At 40.5% G+C, this 24870-nt stretch overlaps 1 protein-coding gene and 1 pseudogene across 7 annotated transcripts in view; both read left to right on the top strand.

Moving 5' to 3' along the window:
- rbfox3a (RNA binding fox-1 homolog 3a) overlaps positions 1–24870 on the top strand; it is a 939385-nt gene that overhangs the window by 646786 nt on the left and 267729 nt on the right. The window lies entirely within an intron of this gene.
- On the top strand, positions 4011–4747 carry LOC148186388 (uncharacterized; annotated as a pseudogene).

Here is a 24870-nt window from a genome sequence, read left to right on the forward strand (position 1 = left end):
CATGAACCATATCCCCTTTAAGGTACCCAAATATTTTTAATAAAATACATTAAAATTTGCTCATGTCTCCTGTATAGTTGTACTCTTATTGGCGTACATTGGTATGTGGTTTACCTGATAAAAGTAATTTAAATGACCTTAAAAGATAAAAATTTGATTTTGGCAAGGCCATATTAATAAACACTAGGGCAAGCCAAGGACTCCATCTGGTGGCTTTGGTCTGCCCAGCTGTGTGATGGCTGGGCTTGAGCCACCGGTGGCACGACAACGACAACGAGAGTTGCCCTCTCCACCATTGTTCCCTCGGATTGGTAAACGTTGGCGCAATGGATTGTGGGAAACAGTAGGCCAGGCAGACTGGTCTGATGTATAATGAGGATTTTTTCTGAATCAGTATTACATCCAAGTATATCTGGCATACTGTGGATTTCGCTTTTGTTCGCATATTACATACTACATTTTGACCAAATCAGTGCGTACGACTAGTATAGTAGGCGGTTTCTAACATAGCCTGCGTTAGTTTGTCTGTTTACTGTTTGCAAACAGAACTTCCGCATCGACATAGGCAGGGGAGGGAGTGTTCGTCTTTTCTTGCCTCTTCTCGGATGGCTTCGGAAAGCCAACCAATCAGCGAAGTGGGCAGGGTGGGTGGCGGGCACGAGGAGGAGTAAGCTGAAACAGACCATCTTAGAGCTCTGCTGAAAACAGGGCTCAGATAGACGATTTCAGAGACAGTTTTCTGGAGATCTGGAGAGTTTTTTGGATAGTGAATGATACAAAGCTGCTCCACTGGAGTTCAAAATCAATATTCAAGATACTGAAAATGGGCATAACATGTCCTGTTTAAGAAAATAATACAGTTCATGAAATAAGCACAACCAAAATGTCAGATAGGATGGACCACCATGTTTAACTCTCTATCTTTATATGTTCCAGGTATGACTGAAAATTACAACAGAAATAAACACATTTGCCATACTTACATGTCTTCACAATTCAAAAAAGTTGCCAGTTTTCTACCTGGAAGTGACTTTTGTTGTTAGCGTGGCATCATGGTGATTGGACCAATTTAACTTCAGTCTTTAACTGTAGAATTTGGAACTGGAGTTGATATATTATAAAATAATATATATTTTTTGCTATTTAGTGGTGTGTATATGTCATCAATCCTCTTTTGACACAGCAGTTCCTCGACTTGGCAGCTCCCACAGGCCAAGAGTAAAACACTAATGAGAAATTTGTGGAACTGTGAACTGTCACCGTCACTGTATAAATACGGGTTAATGTTAGATTAAGGGGGGGGAGTAAACTGTTGGACATGTTGGAATGGCGCAAGCTGTTTGAAACATGCTGGAGGAAAGACTGCTATCCTCAGTGGGCAGGGTCATAATCCTTTTACTCACCATCCTGAGATACATCAGTTTTATCTGTGATTGGCGACATGTTGTAATTAGATCAGATTTGATTGGACGCTTAATAGATCTGGTCATGAATTTATTGAACAAAATGGTTTTATGTATGAGCTGAGGTGATCCTGTGTGTTCAGGTTGACTGGTAATGGCAACAGCAGGGTGACTGTATCTCTCTCTGTGCCACTCCATCTAGCTCTCATTTTTTTGTCCCCTCCCACACACACACACACACACACACAAACACACAAACAGTTGTAACAGATGAGGGGTTGGGGCTTAAAGACAATAAAGTTAGCTATCAATCAATACTCTGCCACCACCTCTCGCCCTCTCCTCCTCCACCCCCTCTCTGACAGGCAGTACAAAGTCAGCCTTGGGGTCACACCCCTATATCTGGGCTTGATGTGGGCAAGGCTGCAGAGAGGAGAAAGGATCAGTGGATGGAGGGAAAGCCAAGCAATGAACATAATCACTCTGAGACCAGGTTGCCGCAGAAGCACACACAAACAACAAGTTGTAAGCAGTCGAGAGGCAATTTCACAAAGCTATACTTAGATATGCTGCATTGCTGGTGTCACACCCATTCACAATGTCCCCATATAGCACCCAGAACCTCTCACAATGAAACCAGCACCACTGAAACTTCTGTTTACTCAGTTTTTATATACATAGTGATATTTAATCATACCCAACAAGCTATGGAAACCATGTTCAAACAAAAGTGCTTTTCAAGTTTATGGTAGTTTTTATTTACACTGAATCCCAATGTCAATACTCCTTGCACTTGCAGACTTGCTGACTGTGATGGTTTTGTTTTTGTGAGGGCTAGTGGAATAGGTCAAGTCATTAATAACTGGTAGCAAATTTGAATCCCTAATGAAAGCCCTAACAAACATTTGCTTCTCGAACTACTTACTTTGTCTCCCAAAAACCTTAAAATAGAAAGTAAGAAATGGAAAACACCATCTGAGACGGAATATAAAGAGATAAGAAGGAAGCAAGCACTCTATAAAATGAGGGCAATGGCAATGACTATTGTTGATTTGACATAAGTCTGGATTTCATGGAGCATGAGAGCTGGCTAAAGGTCATCTGCAACTGATCAAACCTGCTTTTAAAAATAAAATGATGATTTAATTCTGATTTTCTTTTCATATAACTGTCACAACTTCCCATTTTTACTTATACATATATGATAAACCTGGCCTTACAGTAATGCTAAATCTGCACCCTGACAATAGAATGAGTAGAAATGATGGGATAGTATGAGCAAAAGAAATACATTCATCCATCCATTACCTGTAACATTTATAATAAAATAATTAACACTCCTGTGCAGTTGTTGGCGTGTGCATATTATTTTATTATTATCTGGTCTTGTCTTTTATCTCATGTGCATGACCACGTTGTCTACCTGGCTTTAGCCATCACATTGGAAGGCTGTATCTCTACATACCATTGCAAAATGTCACAACAGTGTCCACAGTTTCTTTGCATGGTTGATGTCTCTGTTCATCTTTTCCTATCCATGCCCACATAAACAGGCGTCTTGTGCTGCTGGAGCACACAGAAACAATGCTACTCATTTTTAGAATATTCGCAGTTCATATAATCCAATTAAAATTCATTATTTTTTGAAGTGCTTTAAGATTCAATCATCACTCATGGAGAAGGTTGGAAGTCAAGATCAAGGAAGCAAGGGATGTCAGTTGGCTAACAGAAATGGGGACGTCATCCTAAGAAGTAGAGCAAGATGTCCAAAAGTAAGACACTGCCAACTTAAGACTCACAGCTCTGACTTCTAGAAGGTACACTAGAGAAGCAGAGGCCAACAGAGTGAAAGGCCTGTTCTCCATAGATCCATGGATGGTGTACTACCTGAAACGGGGTGTGTATGAACCCAGAAGCAGTACGCCAACACTCAAAGTCAGTTGGTAATAACCTTTATTATAACCAACACAAATAAAGTTCAGCTCACAAATGTTCAGTCCGTTCTTCGGGTGAATTACCCAATTAATGTCTCTGGGAATCCGACGAGGTGAAGACACGAAGCTGGAACTCACTGTGGCTGGAGTGTAGGAAACCCCGTAGCTCGAAGAACCGACAACACGTGTGGAAACGTCGTCGGGGAAAACGCTGGGTCATGGTCGGGGACAGGCAGAGGATCCGTAGCCGAGGAAACAGTCCGAGAATGCAACGGTACCGTCGAGGAGCAGGCTGAAGGATCGTCGTGGTCGAGCGGGGAGGTCTTTGCCAGTGAAGCCGTCAGAAATGCAGAACGCCGAAGCGAAGCACGTGGTCAGGGACAGAAGGCAGGTAGGTACACCGGGTGGCAGGCACGGAGGGTTGGTCGGGAACAGGCTGAGTTGGCAGCAGGTAATCTGGTAAAGGAACGCTGGAAAGTCATGCATGGCAGAGGAACAATCTGGCAAAGAGTGAGTGAACTGGAGAGTCTTAAATACTGCACTGATTGGAGATGAGCTGCAGCTGAGGGGAGAGCAGGCTGCAGCAGTGGACGTGGCTAGCAGGTAGAGCAGAGCAGAGTGAGGTGAATGGAAAAGTACTGGCAGTGAAGGAGAGGAGGAGAATGCAGGAATCATGACACTACCAGCTGCAAGGGAACAACAGCACAAGGACAATCCCACACAAAGTCCGGTAGCCTGTAACTCTGCGAATAGTAAAGAAAAGGAGGACAAGGATTGGTGAGTGTCGGAGCCACAATTCAGGATGAAACAAGGGGTGTCCAAGAATACATCTGAAAGGTGGACCCCCATTATGGCCTGCACAGAGAGTGCTTCAAACAACAGAAGAGTGATGTGGAGGAAAAGGCAGGCCTGAAGGACAGCATGGAGGCCTTGATCATGGCAGCACATGAACAAGCCCTGAGCACCAGATCCATAGAGGTAGGGGTCTGCCATAGCAGACAGGACCTCCACTTCAGGCTGTGCTAAGAGGCCCCAGAAACAGTCCGGCAAATAGTAGTGGGAGGAAGATGCAAGCTGAGACAGCGTACACAAAGAGGCACAACCAAGTGGCTGGGATAGTGTACAGGACCATCTGTGCTGAGTATGGACGAAAGTTTCACATGTCCTGATGGGACACACCACAGAAAGTAGTTGAGAGCAACAGGGCTAACATCCTGTTTGACTTCAAGTTCCAGACTAACAAGCAGCTGCTAGCTAACCAAGCAGAAATAGTGGTGGTTGACAAGGAGCAGAAGAGGATAGTGATGGAAGATGTGGCAATCCCAGCTGACATAAAGATCAGGAAGAAAGAGCATGACAAGAGAGAAGTACCAGGGGCTAAAGGAACAACTGGAACACATCTCATTTTAGATGTGCTCAAATTCAATGTTACAACATCTCCTTTGGACCGCTTTCAACAACAAAGCTTTCGACATTTTCACACTATGCTTAGTCTCTGCTGTTTTTTTCAAGAAGACAAGTTAAAACTCTAATGAGCAGTGTAATGTCTGCAGCCAGTGCAGTTGATCTGTTTGGTGGGTGCATTTTGCTGTAGCCTTCTGATGATCTTTTAAGTTGAATGTAGGCAGGTTGAGGGTATTTTAAATTACCAACAATTTGTCTTCCAGAGGATCTTATATCATATATATGCACTGAATCATTGGATTTCAGTTACATTTGGATATGTTTATAAATGTAGTATATGTACTTTTTTGAGAGATTTTGAATGGCTTCAATTCAAGGAACGAGGATGATTTATTGTCATTTTTCTTAAACATGGTTTAAGAAGAAATGAAATTAAAGTTGATCCTAAATCCTGCTACATCTTTTTGGCGTTAAAGGAGGAGCTGAGGAGTCTCACAGCCTGGGGAAAGAAGCTGCTCTGTAGTCTGGTGTTTTGGCAGAAGATACTTCTGTATCTTTTTCCAGATGGCAGCTGGGCTGTGCACAAACCATGCCAGTGCGTGATGTTTCCAGTCAGTATGCTTTCTATTGCTCCTCTGTAGAAGTTTACCAGGATCTTGCTGACCAAGATAGGTTCTCAGTGATAGTAATTCCAAGGAACCTATACCTGTTCACCTGCTCCACCTCAGCTCTGCTGATGTAGACAGGGGTGTGTGTCTTTACCTCCTCTTTCTAAAACCAACAATCAGCTCCTTGGTTAAACTGACGTTGAGCAGTAGATTGTTCTCTTTGCACCGCTCAGCAAGATTGTCAATTTCCTCCCAGTATGTACTCTCATCTCTGTTTGTAATACAGCCGATGATGGTGGTGTCTTCCGCATACTTCACAATAGAGTTCTCCTGATGTCTGGGAGTGTAGTCATGGGTGTACAATGTGAACAGAAGGGGGCTGAACACACAGCCCTGAGGGGCACTGATGTTGAGCATTGAGTATCTGTTGGTTTTGAAACCATACTGGTGAGGGTCCAGGCTTGCAAGGATTTTGTCTTAGATGTGCTGGACAATGAGTTTCTCAAAGTACTTCATCAGGATGGGGGTAAGAGCCACAGGGTGGTAATCATCGAGAGAATAGACATAGCAGACTTTTTAGGTACAAGGACGATAATGGCTGTCTTGAGGAAGGAGGGAACAGTCTCTTGTGAGAGTGAGATATTAAAAATGTCAGTTATAACATTAACAAGCTGATCAGCACAAGATTTTTAGTACATGTCCAGGAAAGTAGTTGGGGCCAGCGGACTTGTTTATATTCACTCTCAACAGGAGTTTTCTTACATTACTTGTGGTCACTGAAAGTGACCAGTCCTCTGGAGGCAGATTAGACTTCACAGCTGAGTCCTTATTGAGGAGGTCAAAGCGAGCATAAAATGTGTTCAGCGCATCCGGCAGCATGGCCTCACATATGATGGCTGTGCTCCTGCTTTTGTAGCCCATGACAATTTGAATGGCCTGCCACATATCTTTAAGTGCTGTTACTGTTGAGGTCTCTCTCCAGTCTCTGCTGATGTCTCCTCTTAGCCTCCTTGATTCGCTCTCAGTCCTGCTCTGGCAGTGATGCATGCTTCCTTGTCCCCTGACTGAAAGGGAGCTTTTTTTGCTCTGAGAAGAGCCTTCACCTCCCCATTCATCCAGCCTTTCTGGTTAGAGTATGAGCTCACCTTCAACATCATCATCAACACATTTGCTGATATATGATGTCACAGAAGATCATATTCTTGAAGACTGATCTTGTTATCTTGAGTGATAGCATCTTTGAACATTTGTTTGTTGGATTAAAGTCACCAGCTACTATGAAGATTTCATCTGGTTGCTCGGTGTTGTTGCTGCTGATGGCATCATACAATTCCTTTAGTGCATTTCTTTTAATTTGCATCTGGAGGAATGTATACAGCAACAATAAAAACACTGGTGAATTCTCTGTTCAGATAATATGGACATCTTCACCAAAAACTCAACATCTGGTGAGCACAGTCCAATCCTCTCGCAGTCTGCTGCATTCAGTCCAAGACCCACACAACTTTTCCTTTGTTGATGAGTGCTTCACTGTCATAGGTAAGTCGTGCTTCAGCAAAAGGACCCATGGAGTTGAAAAAAATAGGAAAATATAGCAAAAGTAGCAAGAAATTGAAGAGCTACTGGCTACTGGCTGCTGCATCTGCATCTGCATGCGCAGCTGTTGTATATCATAGTTAGAATAGGTAAAATGATAAAAAATTTAAAAAATATATATTTTTTAGCTGTAAATTAATTCATGCCATGCCATTGCAGTAAAAGAAGTCGAGTCAAGTCAAGTCAATTTTATTTATATAGCCCATTATTGCAAAACATGGTTTGCCTCAGAGGGCTTTACAGTGTACGACATCCCTCTGCCCTTAGACCCTCACATCACCCAAGGAAAAACTCCTGAAAAAGAACCCCTGTAACAGGAAAAAAAAGGAAGAAACCTCAGGAAGAGCGGCAGAGGATGATGAGAGATTCCTCTTCCAGGATGGACAGACATGCAATAGATGTCGTAAATAACAAATGAAATACAATTGTGGCAAAAAGGGAAAGAGAAAGAGAGAGGGGGGAGGGGGAGAGAGGGGGAGAGAGGCACAGCAATAATGTTAACAGCCGCATGCCATAATACAATAACGATAGGTGCGAAATTATCAAATGCACTCTATGATGATATTGTGGGTCATTGTGGGTCTATGATGATATTGATAAGAGTCTCATGCATATATTGATATGGAGGTGTCCAAAGGCATGATCACAGCATCGGCGCAACCAGGACCAAGACCACGATCAGGGCGAGCGGGGGGTACAGTATCAGTGCAGCCACAGCACGAGCACAACCAAAGGCATGGTCACAACCATCACAGATATCACAATAACCAGGCACAGCCAGGGTTGCGGCCAGAATCTGGGAAAGCTGGGAAACAAGGGAGCAGGAATGCTCCGGAGAGGCAACGGGATTAGCGTAGTGCAGTTCAACAGAACAAAGGTGGTGAACAGTAAAAAGGATAAGCACTCAATGAGGATCCTAGAGTCACTGATTAGCAATTACAACTTAAATATGAATGCCACAGAGCAGTAATAGAAAAGAAAGAAAGAGAGATGAAGCAGAGCCAGAAAGAAAGAGAGAGGAAGCAGAGCCAGAGAAGAAGTGCAATCTCTTCCTCAAATGAAATACAAGGCAAACATGAGGCCCCACTATGATCACAACAAATGCGTATTGCTTATGATCTCAGTCCACTACTTGTGTTGCCTTGAATTTAATGTAAGAGTGTCTAGCCATTGAGTGTCAATATATTAATCTTTTGAGCTTTCATGGAAACAATGTTAGGTAGATGACATTTAAAGGAGCTATTCATAATTTCCAGCCACCCAGTCCAATTGAGGGGGGGCAGTATTTCACATTTCTTAATGTTACAATTGAGATTCCTATGGAATGTCTTTCCAGCAAGTTGGAATGTTGGATGGCAGCAGGGTGAACAAACTGAGGATGGGGTGGCTGCTGTCTTTCAGTATCCTTTTTATTCAGTATTTCACATTTCTTAATGTTACAGTTGAGATTCCTATGGAATGTCTTTTCAGCAAGTTGGAATGTTTCATTTCAGTTACTGTCAGAACAAAAAGCCTTTTATGCTTTGTCATTTATTACAAGGACATGGAACAGGACATGAGATAAACACAAATGCTGTTGAAATTCCCTTTGTCGTGTGGTGCAAAGGCTTATTATCACTATTACTTGGCCCAATACTGGATAAAGCAGGATCTTCCAGCTCTGCAGACCCAGCTTGTCTTTTCATGGGGGTAGAATCTGCAGCTCTTCCTCATTCATACTTGTAGCAACAATTTTATGATTTACTAACTGCAGCAATGACACTGTTTGATAGTATAGTGATAGACGTGTAAAAATGGAAACTTTTAATCTTGCCTCATCTCATAACAGTAATGCTGAGTGGTTACAATAAAGTGAATTGGTCAACATTATCAAGATAAGAAGTTTATTTTGACATTTTGACATGCACAGGCAGTACAGTTATATAGGGACTACTTCTGCAAGCTCCAGGTGACAAAAGAGATGAAAACAAACAACACTCAAAGAAAGATGCTAATAAATTATTTAAAAGAAGAAAAGCTACAGTGCAATTTAACAGGAATTCACTATAAAATACAAGTTAGAATATGTTTCAAACTATAGGATAAAATGCTGTCATTATTGTTCATATTCCAGTTTTTATTGCAGACTGCTCTGAGAAGACGAGGTAGACATGTCCCCTCCCCCCATTCTGTCTTTTACCAACAGTCTGACTGCGGCTGGAAATAAACCGCAATTTAAAGTCATCAGTCATAAATAAACTCATAACTGACAGAAGAGCAAGAATACAGCCAGTCAAAATCAGGCTGCTGACTTATGATCTTCATGTCTGGCGTTTGTGTATAGTTTATAGCTTACTTAGCTCAGTTTTAGCAAGACAACAGTCACATCATGCCATCTGAAAGGTTATCGCGAACTGTAAGCCTAGACTTTGTGATGTCATTAGTTACACTAAAGATATGTTTCGGTAAATAGCAAACATTAGATATTACTTACCAGTCTAAAGAAACGCTGCAAGTTCAGCATCAAACTGCATCTTTTTACTCTCAGGGAGCTGTCTCCAGCGTTGGAAGCCACACCAATATTTACTCATTTGGGTAAATGGCTCAGATGTAGAGTGGGTTGCTCTCTTTGATTCCCAGCTCCTCTGGTCAACATGTCGAAGTATCCTTGGGCAAGATACTGAACCCCAAATTGCTTCCAATGTTGAGTGTGTGTGAATGATTACTGAGTAGCAGGTGGCACCTTTTACGGTAACCTCGGTCACCAGTGTGTGAATGTGTGCGAATGGGTGAATGTGACATGTAGTGTTGCGCTTTGAGTGGTCAATAAGACTAGAAAAGTGCTAAGTATCATCCATTTACTTTAGTTTTGCATCTTGCCTCATGGTTGGGAAAAGTTTAAGTTTTGTTCTTAAAGTACCTGCTTTTTGTGGCACACTACTAAAACAGTGTTGGTTTGCTCCATATCAGCCACGTTTGTTGCCTAAAGGCCACTGGAAAACACAGCGATTCAATAAAAAACATGTTTTGTTTTTTGAACAGCTAGGCAAGCATCTCACCTCTCACATATCTCACATCCTGATGACAAAGTCAGTTCATATAGGTGTCACTTTAGGAACATTGATATGATACTTTTGGAATGTGCAAAAGTAATGTATTCATGGTTTTCAAAAATGTTCAGTTCCAACATTTTCCTCTGGCAACTGGGCTTGTTTAAAGGGATTACTTTGGTTCTCTCACAGCATGTTGCTTGAATTACTGAAGTGACATTAAAGAACGGGTCCCAACATACTGAGAACAACAATAAATAATCTTATGTGTGTGGCACAAAATATAAAGCCCCAGTCATGACGTAAAGGTAAATTAATAAAATCAGAGAAGTCTTTGGCTGACTTTTATTTCCAACAAGCTCTCCACCAGGAATCATCTCACCATGGATGGCAATGAACCATTAGAGACACACTGTGATCTGCGAGGTAATTTTTTTTATTTCCACACACTGACTCACACACCAAATGACCACTATGGCTCATTAAGAGCTTATTTTGCACCTGCACACACACACACACACAGACTTGCACATACACACACCTATGAACAGTACAGTAAATGGAACAGCAGCCCAGTGACATTAATGTTATAGGTTATTGAACAATTTTAAAGTTTTTTTTTTTCCTGTTCACTACACCATTGCTCATATAAATTACCAGAGTGTTATACCTCGCAACATGTCCTGTTTCCCGCTGCCTGTTTTTTTTTCAGTTTAGTTCTCTCTCACCTTCTCATTCCCACCCTCCCCAGCTCCATCATTCCTACGTCACCCACCCTGTGTATCAGGTCAGCCGGAGAAATAGCTGCTGTTTGAAGTCATCTGCCGCTTTCACATCTCTTCCCTTTGTTCCCCAATCCCCAGCAGCTTGGCATCCACACTGTGTGTGTACTGTATACGCTTGTGTGTAAATGTGACTCATTGTTTGTGTCTGTGAGTGTATTTTTGTGTGTGTGTGTGTGTGTATGTGTCTGTGTGGACACTTAATACCGGCATCTGCATCCATGTATGTATGTGTGTCCCCTATGGCTCAATGCTACTGTTTTTTCAATGTTAACAAAAGCCATTACTTCTCTCAAAAAGCACAGATCTACTGTGTTTCCAAATAGATATAGTACTGCATAGTAGAATGTGCATTATGTGTGTCTGTGTAACAAGCTGGTTTTGTTTTATCAGCTTTTGTCATTTAAAATACCCGCTGGGGGAAATTCAGAGTTTACCCTATTCTCTTCTCTCAGAACTTTGTGTGTTTTGTTTTCATTTGTTGTTGTAAAGTGAGGAACTCAGACTCAAGTCAACGCTGGACAGCTGACTCTGATTTGCATGTTTTGTTTTGTTTTTAAACCCATATCTTATTTAAATGTTGTTTTCTATATTTTATAATAATACTTTTCAAAACTTCACAAGTAGCAGGAGATCTGAATATATTCTAATAGCATTTAATGAACATATCTTTGAAGGCTTGCTGTATTTGTAAGATGTGAAAATCTGCTGTACTTACTTTCACTAGGTGTATTACTCCTATTGGGTTTTATTTATTTTACCTTTAATTTGTTGACAGTATTGTGAGAATTTGTCAGCCCTCTGTCTGAACAGATTGGTAGACTGTTTGTAATTACTGTTCAGGTCATCAGTTAAAGCTGTAAGAGACATTCAACGCCAACAGGATGTAGCAGGATTTAGGATCAACTTGAACTTCATTTCTTCTGAAACCACATTTAAGAAAAATAACAACAAATCTACCTTGTATCATGTAGAAGGCAATTTACTTTGTGTGAGTAAAAACTGGACATACATCGTCAATGCAGCTTTACAATTTACTTTTAGTCCGACTGAGGTGTAAGTTGCTTGACCTGGAATTCTCTATCAGGAAATATATATTTTTATAACAAACAGAGGCAGAAGCAAAAATACATCATCAGCCTGAGATAGCCTGCTATCTCAGTGAGTACATTTACATGCACAAAAAATGTCTGTTTTTTTTAACCTTTATTCCAAAAAGTTTCCTATAGGTGTTCACATGACTAATAAAAATGAACGCTTCCGTTTACTCATGGCAGACTTGGTTGAATCCCTCTTTCCTAACATCACCTTCTTGAAAAGGTCAGTGTGTCTTTTATAAAGTTTAAAAGAAGGTGTGTTTCTCCTTACAACCAGAAGTATGGGATTTTTTTCATGTATCTCTACCTAAAGCTTTTCAAACTGTTGGCCAGGTAGTTTTTGTACAATGTATCCATGACAACACACGGATCCGACTGTAAAGAGATGAGAGGTTGTGTGTCACAAAATGCTGTCAAACCTAGTGCACTAGAATAAACAGAGTAATGACAACGTCAGTTCAAAATGCTCGGGCGTCACATGACTCATGGAGGCTTCGAATAGTTCCTGGAAGTGTCTGGTGGGCCATTTGAATACATTATACGGAGAAACCAAACTCCAATTTTCAAAAAACAGCAGTCAATAACCACACTGATTTAGAATATACACTGAGTGCATTGTATGTAGTTTCATTATTATATTGTTTTTTAAAACATGCTTGTATTTGAAGATTAATGTTGACAGCTAGGGTTAGATTAGGCTGATTAAGCTCATACTTGAGAGATTCACACATTTCAGCAGCTCAAGAGTCAGAGGCAATAGAAAATAAGCAACTGAGTGCTAAATAAGGGTTAAACATGATTAAAATACAAAAAATAAAATATATTTTAAAATACAAAATATATAAAATCTATACACAAAGACACACATATATATACATATATACTGTACACGTATTGCACTTTTATATGTAAAATGTATAATTACATAGTATAAATGAGTGATGTGGATATGACTTATATGGTTATGCTGACATATTTTAGACTTACCTTACCATGATAAAGGAGCAGGCTGCTGTTTATTGCTTATATATATATATATATATATAAACATGTATTTTATTTAGCTTTGTCTTTCTACTGACTTACTTACTGCAATTAATTAATTTCATTAATATCTAATAAACTCAGAAACATAAATAGCACATCTAGCAGTTGGTACATGTCCTTGTTTGTGGCGTCCTCTCAGATAGTCTCCACCATGCTTTGCTGTGCTGCCTGGGGACAATCCAGTCGTGTAGTGAAAGGCACGCTGACACGCAGATGAGGAAAATGTTGTTGAGTAATGCCAGCAGAAGTAGTCTTGCATTATTACCACGGATTCCAACTACAAAAAAATATGTGAGGTTATCATTTTCAAAAACTGCATTAGATCATTTTACCCAAACAGAGAGCACACCCCTGGAAAACCTTGTATATGGTTTAATAAAAATAAGAAACAGAGAAAGGCTTGCAGAAGACAGGGAGCTGACACTCAGGATGAGGGTGCTGTCTTAGTGCAGGGAGTCTCCAGACTCCACTGAATCTCGTGTAGCTCTTTTGCTGAAAGAGAGAGGGATAATCAATGGAAAATCAGCTGAGCTGTAACATCATGAAGACAAATGGAGTTAACAGAATCACAAAGCTGAAAACATTCACCCTTAAATTTCGTTTCTGTTTACAATAATGTTTTTTACATTGTTTATTAGTCTGAAAAATGCACTCTTAATTCATATCAGTACTTATGTACCATAAAATAGCACTCTGCTATCAAGCATCATGATATCTTTGACAAAGCTGACATGTAACTCACTGAGCTGTAAAATAAATCACACAAGCCTTTTCTCCCCTTTAACTCCTTAACGTTAGATGAAATTACTCAAGAGCAGGACATTTTAAATCAACAGGCTGTTAGCGGCTAACGAAATGTGTTCAGTATATACAGTACGTGTACTAATGTTAGCTTAATCTGTTAGCATATCTGTTATTGCTTCTTAAATCTAGTAATTTAGTGGCAGATAATCCAATATCATGCTTTGATGCACATGTTAATTTAGCCAAGATATGCTGATAATATCAAAAACGATTCTTTAGATGTCTTACCCTGTTAAAGCCCATCACAAATGGTCTCCTTCGCTGCAATTCCATTGCGCCGCTAGTAATTAATGCTACTTCCGGGAACTATTGAGATGCTCCACGTGCCGCCATTGCTGTGAAAAAACAGTTCATTGGAGCGAACAGAGATGTCTTTACTCTCTCTTAAAGGGCTCTGGTCAAACCCAATTGAGACACAAATTCCAATTGTGCTGTATACATGTCTAAATAATGCTCCCAAATCTGGAATAATACAGACATATCCTACATGTCTTCATCAGAAAATGATACATTTGAAAAACTGCCTAATTTGGAATATTTAAATAGAATATGCTGTTTATATGACCCGCATCATATTCTGAGGAGAATATTAGTGTACATGTAACCGCAGTTATTGTCACCTTGTGTTCCCCATGATGACAATATTAGTAATTTACTTAATCAGAACAAAAATAGGTAAAAGTGCAAAAGATGTCGTCTTTCTAAAGTGAAACCCCTGCAATGTTACACTCAGTAGTGCAGTACAGTATCAGAGAATATTTTCTATTAGAGTGTCTCACTGATTCTGTTGGACATTTGCTTTCTGGTGTGCTAGGGCCCTCTGGGGCAGGCTGGATTTGACTGTCAATCTCTCAAACTATTTAATGGTGTAATGTCTGTGTGTGTGTGTGTGTGTGTGTGTGTGTGTGTGTGTGAATGGGTTTGGTTTGAGTAACATTCTCTAAAAGCCTTTTTAGTGGGCTTCCGTTAGACTTGCACAACAGCTTTCTGGGAAATGGTGAGGAATGAATGAGGCTGTGGGATGGAGAGAGGAGAAAAGAAAAGAAACATAACACATTTTTTTACATAACTGCTGCTACATTGGACAGTGTTTTTTCCTCTTATCTGTCATCTTCTCTATCCAGCTGTATTTTCTCCTTCCCTCTTGCGTTCTTTATGAAGATATTTTCAGAGGCATCTCTACAGTTAAGAGAAACCTAGGTTTATTTTCATATTTGGTTCATGTTTGTGTGAGAGGCATCAGATCGGAGGCCATATCAACATGTTCAGTTGAAAATAAGAAGGCTCTCACACCTCACCTGCTCAAACAAACTCTGGTTTATTTAGTCTGGCATGAACATTGTCTGTCAAACTAGCCAAGACTGATTGCAAAGATGGTTCTGTCTGCTTTCAGGCCGGAAGAAAATGTTGGTATTATACATTTCTGCAAACCATAAATAGGTTACATTTGCCTGTTTTATATGTATAACATCAATGTTTCTAAAGTGACGCAGTATATAAGGTGACATTTTTCATTAGGAGGTGGAAGAGATGGTGGATGGTGTGACATCTTGGCGAGATGCCTGCCAAGCTGCAGACCACAAAAGACAACTGTCTAAGACCAACAAATTAAAAAACCTCTTGCTTTTTAGTGAGTCTGTGTTTCCAGTGACTTTTCAGACCCGCAAAATGGGTGTTTTGTAGCCACTCATCATTGTTTTTTCCAGCAGAGATAGGTCCATGAATACCAGTTGTTTTTTAAACAGACATTGCTGCTTTTCCAGTAGGAATAATGTCCCAGAACCAGGTGTTTTAAGTCATAACACGATCCTTTCCTAAGAATGACCAAAGGGTTTTTTTTGTGACTAAACCTAAGTACCCATTAACCTCGACCTTGCTGAATTGTAGAGCTTCAATGTATCAGCTGCATAGTAATATTCAAAATGTAATGTTTCCATTGTTTGCAGAAATGTACAATGCCAGTTGGGAAGCACTGTGTAGTGGCAGGAATTCAAAAGCAAAATTTACTCAACTGATGTAGTGATGGTGAGAACTTTCAAGAAGGTGATCTCGTAAGTCATCAAAAAGTGAGTTGGCGATCATAGTTGAGTTATCGGTGTTGTTTTTTACTAATAATGCTCCCCCTGAGCTCACTGTGACACCAGAGAAGATAAACAAAGCCAAGAAGCTGTGTTCAGACATCCGCTTGCTCTTTATTTATATCAGCGAGACCACTGTGCCAGCAAAACAAATGGCAAAAAAAAATGAAGAGGAGGCAAAAAAGTACAACCTGGCTTAACTGTTGTTCAAACACAACATGTGATGTCATCTGGCAAGGTGCTATACTGGCCAATCAGAAATGGGCAAACAGGTTGGTAGATAACTTTGTACCTTGATCAGGTTAATTCTACTGTTTGAATGTCTACTGTCTCATTTCATCATAAACTGCTGTGCAATGTTTTCACATCAAATAAGCCTTGATTTTGAAATTGATGGGGATTTTTAGGCGTTGCATTTCATCACCTCATCTGTACCTGACAAAACAGACTGCCCAACACATTCTCATCCCACCTCGTCACATTGCTTTGTCAGTGTCCTGCGTTAGCTGATTATGCTTCAGAATGCCATTTCGGTGATGTCAACAAATGCAAATAGTGGGATGACGCAGTGTGGTCCATTTGCACAACAGCACATGGCAACCAACGCGAACTATCACGATGGTTAGGATTAGGCAACAAAGTCACAGACTGTTATACGCAAAAGAGGCACATGGTAAGGTGGAGAGAGAAAAAACTTGCATCCCCAGGGGAAGCAAACTCTGAACTCCCCACATACCCTATACTTAAGTGCTCTTGTGCACCTTTTATTACATTGTTACTGGCATCGATATCAACTGACACCTCAGCATTTCATGTGCATCTGGTTTTCATCTAACCACGTTCTCAAGTGATGTCACTCATGTGCATTGCATGTGAACGCGCCCGTGCTGCTGGTATGATACCAATGCCAGTGGTTCGGTTCGAGCATGTTCTCGTCTGACGACATTCAGCCGCATTCAGGTTGGACGCAGAGGGTGGCTTTAAGGGTGTCGTGCTTATATGCTGGAGCATTGACAGAGCCAACATATTTAATGAGTTTGTAGTGAGAATGGGCTGGATGTCCAACATCACAGCCCCTGGTGTTTTTTTTAACGCATCATTTAAAGAAGTATTTCACTGATATAAAGTGGACCCTGACATAAAACTATCCTGTCTTTGCAGTAGAAAAATGCAAACTCTTTTGAAATTGGTGCGACCAGAGAAAACAGAGGGCAAGGTGCTTTTTGCTAAAGAGTTAGAAAACCTACAATTACCACAATGCTCTGCACCTCACATGATGAAGAATGGTCTGTGTGAAACAAAGCCACGCCCCCCAGACCTCATGTTCCAGTTAAACAGTAACCTGCAACATGTTTTTGAAAACATATGAGGAAAGAAATATGTAACTCTGTAGCAAAATCTTGGTTTATATTTGATCAGTGCTGCTTAATTTTCCCATTTGATCTCTATCTTTTTGGCCACTGTTTTCCCTATGCAGGAAGCAGTGTGGTGCCCACTTGCTGTTCACAAACTCTCACCACTACAGTGAAACAAGACATTAAAATACCTTTCTGAAAACATTGTAGGAGAGACATAGGCAGTGCAGTAACGTAATCTTGACGTATATTTGATCAGCACTGCCTAGTATTACAGTTTGATTGGATTTTGGTGGGATTGTGAGAAACAGAGAGAGGTACGAGCACGTCTCTCGATCAGCTGTATTCTCTTTAGAAAACCTACAATTACCACAATGCTCTGCACCTCACATGATGAAGAATGGTCTGTGTGAAACAAAGCCACGCCCCCCAGACCTCATGTTCCAGTTAAACAGTAACCTGCAACATGTTTTTGAAAACATATGAGGAAAGAAATATGTAACTCTGTAGCAAAATCTTGGTTTATATTTGATCAGTGCTGCTTAGTTTTCCCATTTGATCTCTATCTTTTTGGCCACTGTTTTCCCTATGCAGGAAGCAGTGTGGTGCCCACTTGCTGTTCACAAACTCTCACCACTACAGTGAAACAAGACATTAAAATACCTTTCTGAAAACATTGTAGGAGAGACATAGGCAGTGCAGTAACGTAATCTTGACGTATATTTGATCAGCACTGCCTAGTATTACAGTTTGATTGGATTTTGGTGGGATTGTGAGAAACAGAGAGAGGTACGAGCGCGTCTCTCGATCAGCTGTATTCTCTTTGAGTAGTAACAGAGTTGTGAGTAATACAAAAATGCAAAGGTATAGCCTGTAGTAAGCAACAGCTCCCAAAACCACAAACACTGCTAAATGACATTAATTATGTCATAATTGGCATTAATTATGTCATTTGGCGGTGTTTCACCAGGGAGGAAGTAGAGATACAGTATCTAGGCACTGGTTCAATGAAGGAATGTTCACTGCAGTTCATCTGCACACACTACCCACATTGTTTTGATACAAACCTGGTTGAAAATTGCTGAAATATCTCCTTAATAAGCCTTAATGCCAGTAAGGTATAGTATAGCTTCACTGACTGGATAGTACTGCAGAGCAGCGGAAGAGGAAGAAATAGATTTTCGTTTCTACTTCCCCTGAATTAGTTTGTCGACTTTTTCTCTCTCTCTTGCTCTCTCTCTCTCTCTCTCTCTCACACACACACACACAAACACACACACACACATTCACATCACATCACAAGACTCTGTACTGACCACATGACAGTAGGCCAAAGAAGCTACAGGACTAACGACACCCCCAATCTTCATGTGAAGTCCACTGGCAGAGGGTACAGACATGCCCCACCCCCAAATTGCACACACAGATAGGACGAGAGTATGTTTACCCATGCATTCCTTTTTCTATTTAGCTGATCACACTTGGTTATTCTGCACACATGCTCTATTGACATGCAGCACAAGGAGAGGAGGTTTATGCTGGTTTAGCATTAGAATTCCCAAAAGTGTGAGTGTGTGTGTGTGTGTGTGTGTGTGTGTGTGTTTCTCACATGTATTTGTAGCATGCACCTCCACTCATATTATCAGTGAACAGCATGCATGCACCTACAGAAGGTTTCAGGGTGTTCCCACTGTATGTTTAATAGTAACTGCTCTTTAATGAGAATAAACATCACAAAAGCAACATTCCTGCTCACCAGATAATTCAAATGCCTTCAGCTTGACCAATAAGCTGTCACAAAGTTTTGAGGTCACGGGTCAAAGTCTATTGATTTGATGATTGTTCCTCTGGAGGAAAGCAGGCGTGTGATCCTTTCTACATTATCATATTGAGCCTATTTCTCTGCCCTAACTTAGAGCAAACATGCTTCTCATTATATTAAGAAAGGTAATTCCCCAAAGGATGGTAGTGCTGCTTGCTCCCTGCTGGCTTTTCTATGGGCTTACTGTGCAGCTGGTCACAAAATGGTGGTCACAGGGGTTTCACAGGGGTTTCACAGGGGTTAGTCATGGTTGAGTTCGAGTTATTACTACTTATTTAGAGTGTACGCTGTGCAGCGATCTGGCATTATTATACCGGGCTTAGATTGTCCTACGACAGACAAGGAGGACAATGATGTTAAGACTGTTTTCTGTGAATTACAAATACCTTAAAATAGATCATATTGAAAATCATAATGCATTTCATAACTGTTCGATTCTTGGAGCTTGCACACAAATCCTGGTCATTCACAACAAATAAGGCTACCTCTTTGTAGGAAATTTAAGACCATTTTTCATTGTGTCTGTAAACATGGTAAACTTGACACAATGGGCCATCATGCAGCAACATTCTATTAAACTTCTCATATTTTCTCTTAATTTTCTAGTAAGAAATATAAGAGAAGTCAACTACAGATGCACAAAATGTTCCCAACCAGCCAAATCTGCTCTTCGCCAGCTGTGCTCAATGCTAAAACCCACTTACTCAAAGGTCACTTATCAGCACAGGTAAGGCCCCCAAAAAACTATTTAAGGGCAGGTGTGGTGCTGTGTGCAAAGACTGGCACTTGAGAGATCAAAAAAAGGTTGTAAGATCAAAAATCAAAAAAAGGTTGTAAGAACAACTTCTGCAGTAGTGAAACTGATATAGGCCTACTGTTCAATAAACTTAAACAAACTTAATGTGATTTCAAAAAAATGCATTGAAGTGGGCTGTTAAAAGTAAAAGTACTCATTCAAAAAGGTTTTCATAAATGTAATGACTAATAATAATAATGATAATCAAAAAGAAAAGCAGCAAGTCCTCGTACCTACATACAGTATATATTAGAAGCTAAGACCATGACATTTTTTACATAGAAAATGACCAGCACAATAACAAAAAAATAGTGGCCAATTAATTCCTGATTCAACGGACTCTGTTTTAGCTGCATTTGTATAATTTTACAGGGTTTGGGCATAAAAATCTTAATTTGTGAAGTAGTTCTCTCTAATAATAGTAGTGAAAGAAAACTTATATTTCTCTCTGAAGTCTAGTAAAGTGAAGTGGGAAGTGGCATGAGATTAAAATACTTGCTTATATTTATATATTTGCAGATTTTTACTTACTAAAATGAATTTAGTTACATTCTAGCACTGGTCAACTTGTCCCGTGGTTTAGAGTTTAGAGTTTAAAATGGATTTTTGAGAACATGGAGGGAGATCCAAATGCATTACATTACACTGAGAAAAATGGAATCAAATTCAAAGGTATCTTTTCATGTGTTATATTAATTTACAATGTTATTATATTGTATTATACACATACAATTGCCCCGTTTACGCGTACATGGTTATTTTTAGAAACGGACATTTCACCCTCTCCGTTTTCAAAAATAATTCCGTGCACACGTATCCGTTTTCAGAAAACACAAACACGAACCCGTGTATGTCTGCTGCCAGGACATTCCAAAACTGTAGGTGGCAGTGTAACGAGAAGCTGAAGCCCACGTTAGCCAATCAGAATCCCGAAAATAGCAACAACAATAAATAACAATAACAATAAATCAGCTGTAGTTGTAAATGTAAGCATGAGAAGAGGGCTTGCACCAACATAAATACGGCTGCTACTCTGAGGGGATCCATGGTTACCATAGCAACATGTAAACGTAGGTTGCACTTTTGACGCCAGTGCAAGTTCTGTCGCATACTGTGACGTCTACTGCCTGCGTTTTCTCCGTTTTGCTCCGTTTACACGCAAACGGGCAACCGGCGTTTTCCAAGATCTCCACCCTGGCCGGAGTTTTTAAAAAGCATCGTTTTCAGAGGCGAATTCTCCATTTGTGTGTGAAGGGTGCAAACGCAGGAATATTTCTCTGTTTCTAAAAATAACCGTGTACGTGTAACTGGGGCAAATGTCACATACATTGTCTATTTTTTTGATACCATATATCCATCCATTATCTATAATATCCAGAGAAGTTGTGTGGGGTTTGGACTGAACGCAGCAGATTGCGAGAGGATCTCCACCGGTGGCCTGTGCCTAACGGCGAGTCAGACCAGAGGGGAGAAACGAAACCAAAGACACCAGACAAAGAGAGAGAGGAGGCCAGTATCAGGGTGAGGCTGACACAACTTGGACCGAGAGCTGTTCCTCTTATAAGCCTTTTTCTGTATATTGTCCACTTGCGGGAGGAAAAAGTGGATGAGATGCGATTAAGGCTCATTCAGCAACGGTTTTTCAACACCATGACCCCTTCTGCTTAAGCACAATTTTTCTACGATAGAATGGCACTTATCAGCATTGGGGAAAGGTTGTGTTGGGCTTGGACTGAATACTGCAGACTGCAAAAAGGTCCCCATCGACGGCATATGCCAACATGCCGGTCGGACCTGAGGAGAGAAACGAAACTGAAAGTGCTAGACGAAAAGAGGGAGAAGAGCCGGTATCACAGTGAGGCTGGCCTGACATGGAGCGGAAGCTGTTCCTCTACCAAGCCTTCTTCTGGCTAGTGTCAGATCGCAGAAGAGTGAAGAGGATGAAATGTGATTTTGGCTCAATCAGCAACGGGACATCTGGGCCTGCTCTGCACACATCTTTACAGACACATGGTTAACACCTGACTCCTGGATCAGACTGTTGCACTGGATGGACTAACATTGTGGGAGCCATTTGGACACAAGACTCTGATGCAAATTCAAAAAGTGCACTGTAGGAATTGAACAATGCCATCAGCAGCAACATCACCAAGCAACCAGATGGAATCTTCATAGTAGCTGCTGATTGATTTTAATCAACTCAACCTCCAACTCCAAAGATGTAGCAGGATCAAAGATAATTGTAATTTCATTTTTTAAACTTTGTCTAAAAAATGACCATTAAATCTAATTTATACCTTCCCTCTACCTTCTACAATTTGAGGTGCCAGATCAGAAACTTGTTAACCTTTCAGAGGTGAACAAATTTTAACATGACCGTCATTAGGTGGTTAAACAGTCTTCCTTTGTGAAAGTCATGACATCGGACAAAAAAAAATTAACTCATAGAAATCAACATCTTCAAATGTGAACATCTCCATGACAACAGATCAAAACTCCATCTGCAAAAATGACTCATAAGATGTGATGTGAAAACTCAAGTAAATGTAAATTTCACCCTTAAATAACGACATTGTAAAAAAAACTTTAACGCCATGAAATGTTTTTCCTCTTGGAGACGGGGGTAAACTCAGAATCATTAACAGCTTAGGGATTCCATGTGTCCAGTACCCTTGCCATAGAGTGCGCCAGCAGGACAAAAGTTCAGTGTAACTACTGTTTGAAACTGAGCTGAAGCTTTTCACTCAACATGCAACTTGGCTCTTGAGAGAAAAGAAGAAATTACATGGCTAGCAGGAGTTTGTTGGACGCACCCTCAAACTTTGCATGGACAGAATACTGACTCATAGTCAGCTCGTCCCATACAGAATTAATCAGATGACCCTAATACCATAACCTAATATTCCCTCAGAAATGGCCAGAGCAGTATTGACTGTGCTGTCAGGCTTATGTAAATGTCTCTCCCTATTATCACTTTTTTGACCAGATTATATAAAGCATTTGATAGCTTAATTTGACAACCAGAGTGTCTGCGCTGTTTATCCCTTCTACCCAAGCACACTGCAACACTCCTGTCTTGCCATTGCATCAGTAGACAAAGAACTATTCTGAGTATTAGATTGGAGTCATACATTTCTGTTAGATTTTTTTGACTGGTTTAAATATTTAAAGAGATCACGAATTTGTTCCAGAGAAAGTAAAATCTCCCTTCCTTAATATGGCAGATTTTAGGGAAGGGTCTGTAGCATTGATAATCAATTTACGGCCCATCTGTGGCTTTGTTGCCCAATCCTAACCAACGTGACAGTCCACATTAGTTACTGTGTGCTCATATTGTGGAAACATAATGACGTCATCCCACCTTGTGCATTTGTTGACATCACGGCATCCTGGAGCGTAAACAGCTGATGTGGAAGGATACCTAAAAGATCAAAAGTAGATGCAGAAGATCACTGACAGAGCGGCACCATGTGATGAGTTGGGATGAGAATGTGTTCTGGTCTATCGGAAAATATTACAGTCACTGTCAAGGACATGGATTGGAACGTATTTTTCGCAGCCTTAAAGATGTCATGTCACCTGCTGTTTTTGTTTTCACATTTTCTACAAATTTCTTATTACTTAATCTGCTTTCCTAACAAAGAGCCAGCTAATACAATTAGGAACGTAGCTTCCCGCTGTTTCACTCTGCTGCAAATAACTCCTGTGACATTTGTTCAATAATGGGGTTTAAGTCAAAATTATGACCCAATTAGACCTAGTCTCACATTCATTTGATTTCACAGAGAAGCCAGTTACTTTTTACCTCGTATTTAATAACAGCAGAAATAATATCAGCCACAGTAATTGGGTTTCAAGGCAAAGTTAAGTAAGTAAGAGTATAGAGGAGACGCTAAAGGGGAAATATGATATTTAAACAGGAAAACTAGGAACTGCCGCTTACTATGCAGAAAAGGAATAACTGTCCTTTTCTTTTTTCCACACCAAAACTGCAAACTAAGCATTGCCGTGCCATGTGCATTTAAGAGGAAGGGATTGTTTGCTTTGTGGAATTTACGAGGGACTTGAAACTCTGATGAACCAATTAGGGTAACTGTCTTCAGCAGTTGAATGAATACTCCTGAAAATTCAAATACAAAACACATTATGTAGGCACTCTGATGCCTGCACTTATCAACAGGAGTTTTAGGCTTTTTTCACTGACTATGATGTTGCAGTTCGAGCAGGTTGCATCACAGTGTGTGTGTGTGTGTGTGTTTGCCAGCCATTTTCCATTCTTCTCTTTTCCCAAATTGAAATTACATGCCTCGAAGTTTCTCTCCGCCATCCCTTCATCCTGTCATTAATATTTAAAGCAACACCTTGAGCAAACTCACTTGCCAAAGAGAGAGAGATAGAAAGAGGAAAGTGGGTGAGGGGATTGTGTTCGCAGGAATCCTTTAATCCAGGGGAATTAGCCGTTTAATAGCGAATTGCCATTTGTAGATTACAGGGTTTAGACTCTCGGGAGCCAACACTCTCTGACACCTGCTTAAACACTTCTAACCTGGAAGTTCTCACACACACACACACACACACACGCACACGCACACACACATACACACACACACACACTAGCTGTAATTTTGCTGCTGTAGCAGTTGCATGCCAGGGGATCAAACAGCTGCTATCTACTCTCATTATCATGATCATTTTGCAGACGATGACAACTGTGTGTTGTCCCAAGCAGAGATAAGGCCCATACAGAAAGCAGTGCTGTGTGTTTTTAATTCAGGCAGTAAGTCATTGACTCCTCAGCACATACCGAGATGCTATCGCCTCTGCTCTCCTCACCCACTCCTGATGAATGAACAAATACCAAGAGAAAATAAGGGTAAAACAGGGGAAGATGAAATCGCTTGTTTTTTCCTTTTCATAAAAAAACTATATATATACATATATATACATATTAGTGATGCACGATAATGATTATTTCAACCAATACCGATACCTGATAACCGATAATTTCCAGCTTCCCATTACCTGAAAGGCTGAGATGTAGTGAGTACAGATGAGTTTAACATTATAGCTCTGACCTAACCAAATATAATTGACATCACTACAGTTAACCTCCTC

Source organism: Plectropomus leopardus, chromosome 19 (genome assembly GCF_026936395.1).
Source record: "Plectropomus leopardus strain MGB_pleo_1.0 chromosome 19, ASM2693639v1, whole genome shotgun sequence".
NCBI lineage: Eukaryota > Metazoa > Chordata > Actinopteri > Perciformes > Serranidae > Plectropomus > Plectropomus leopardus.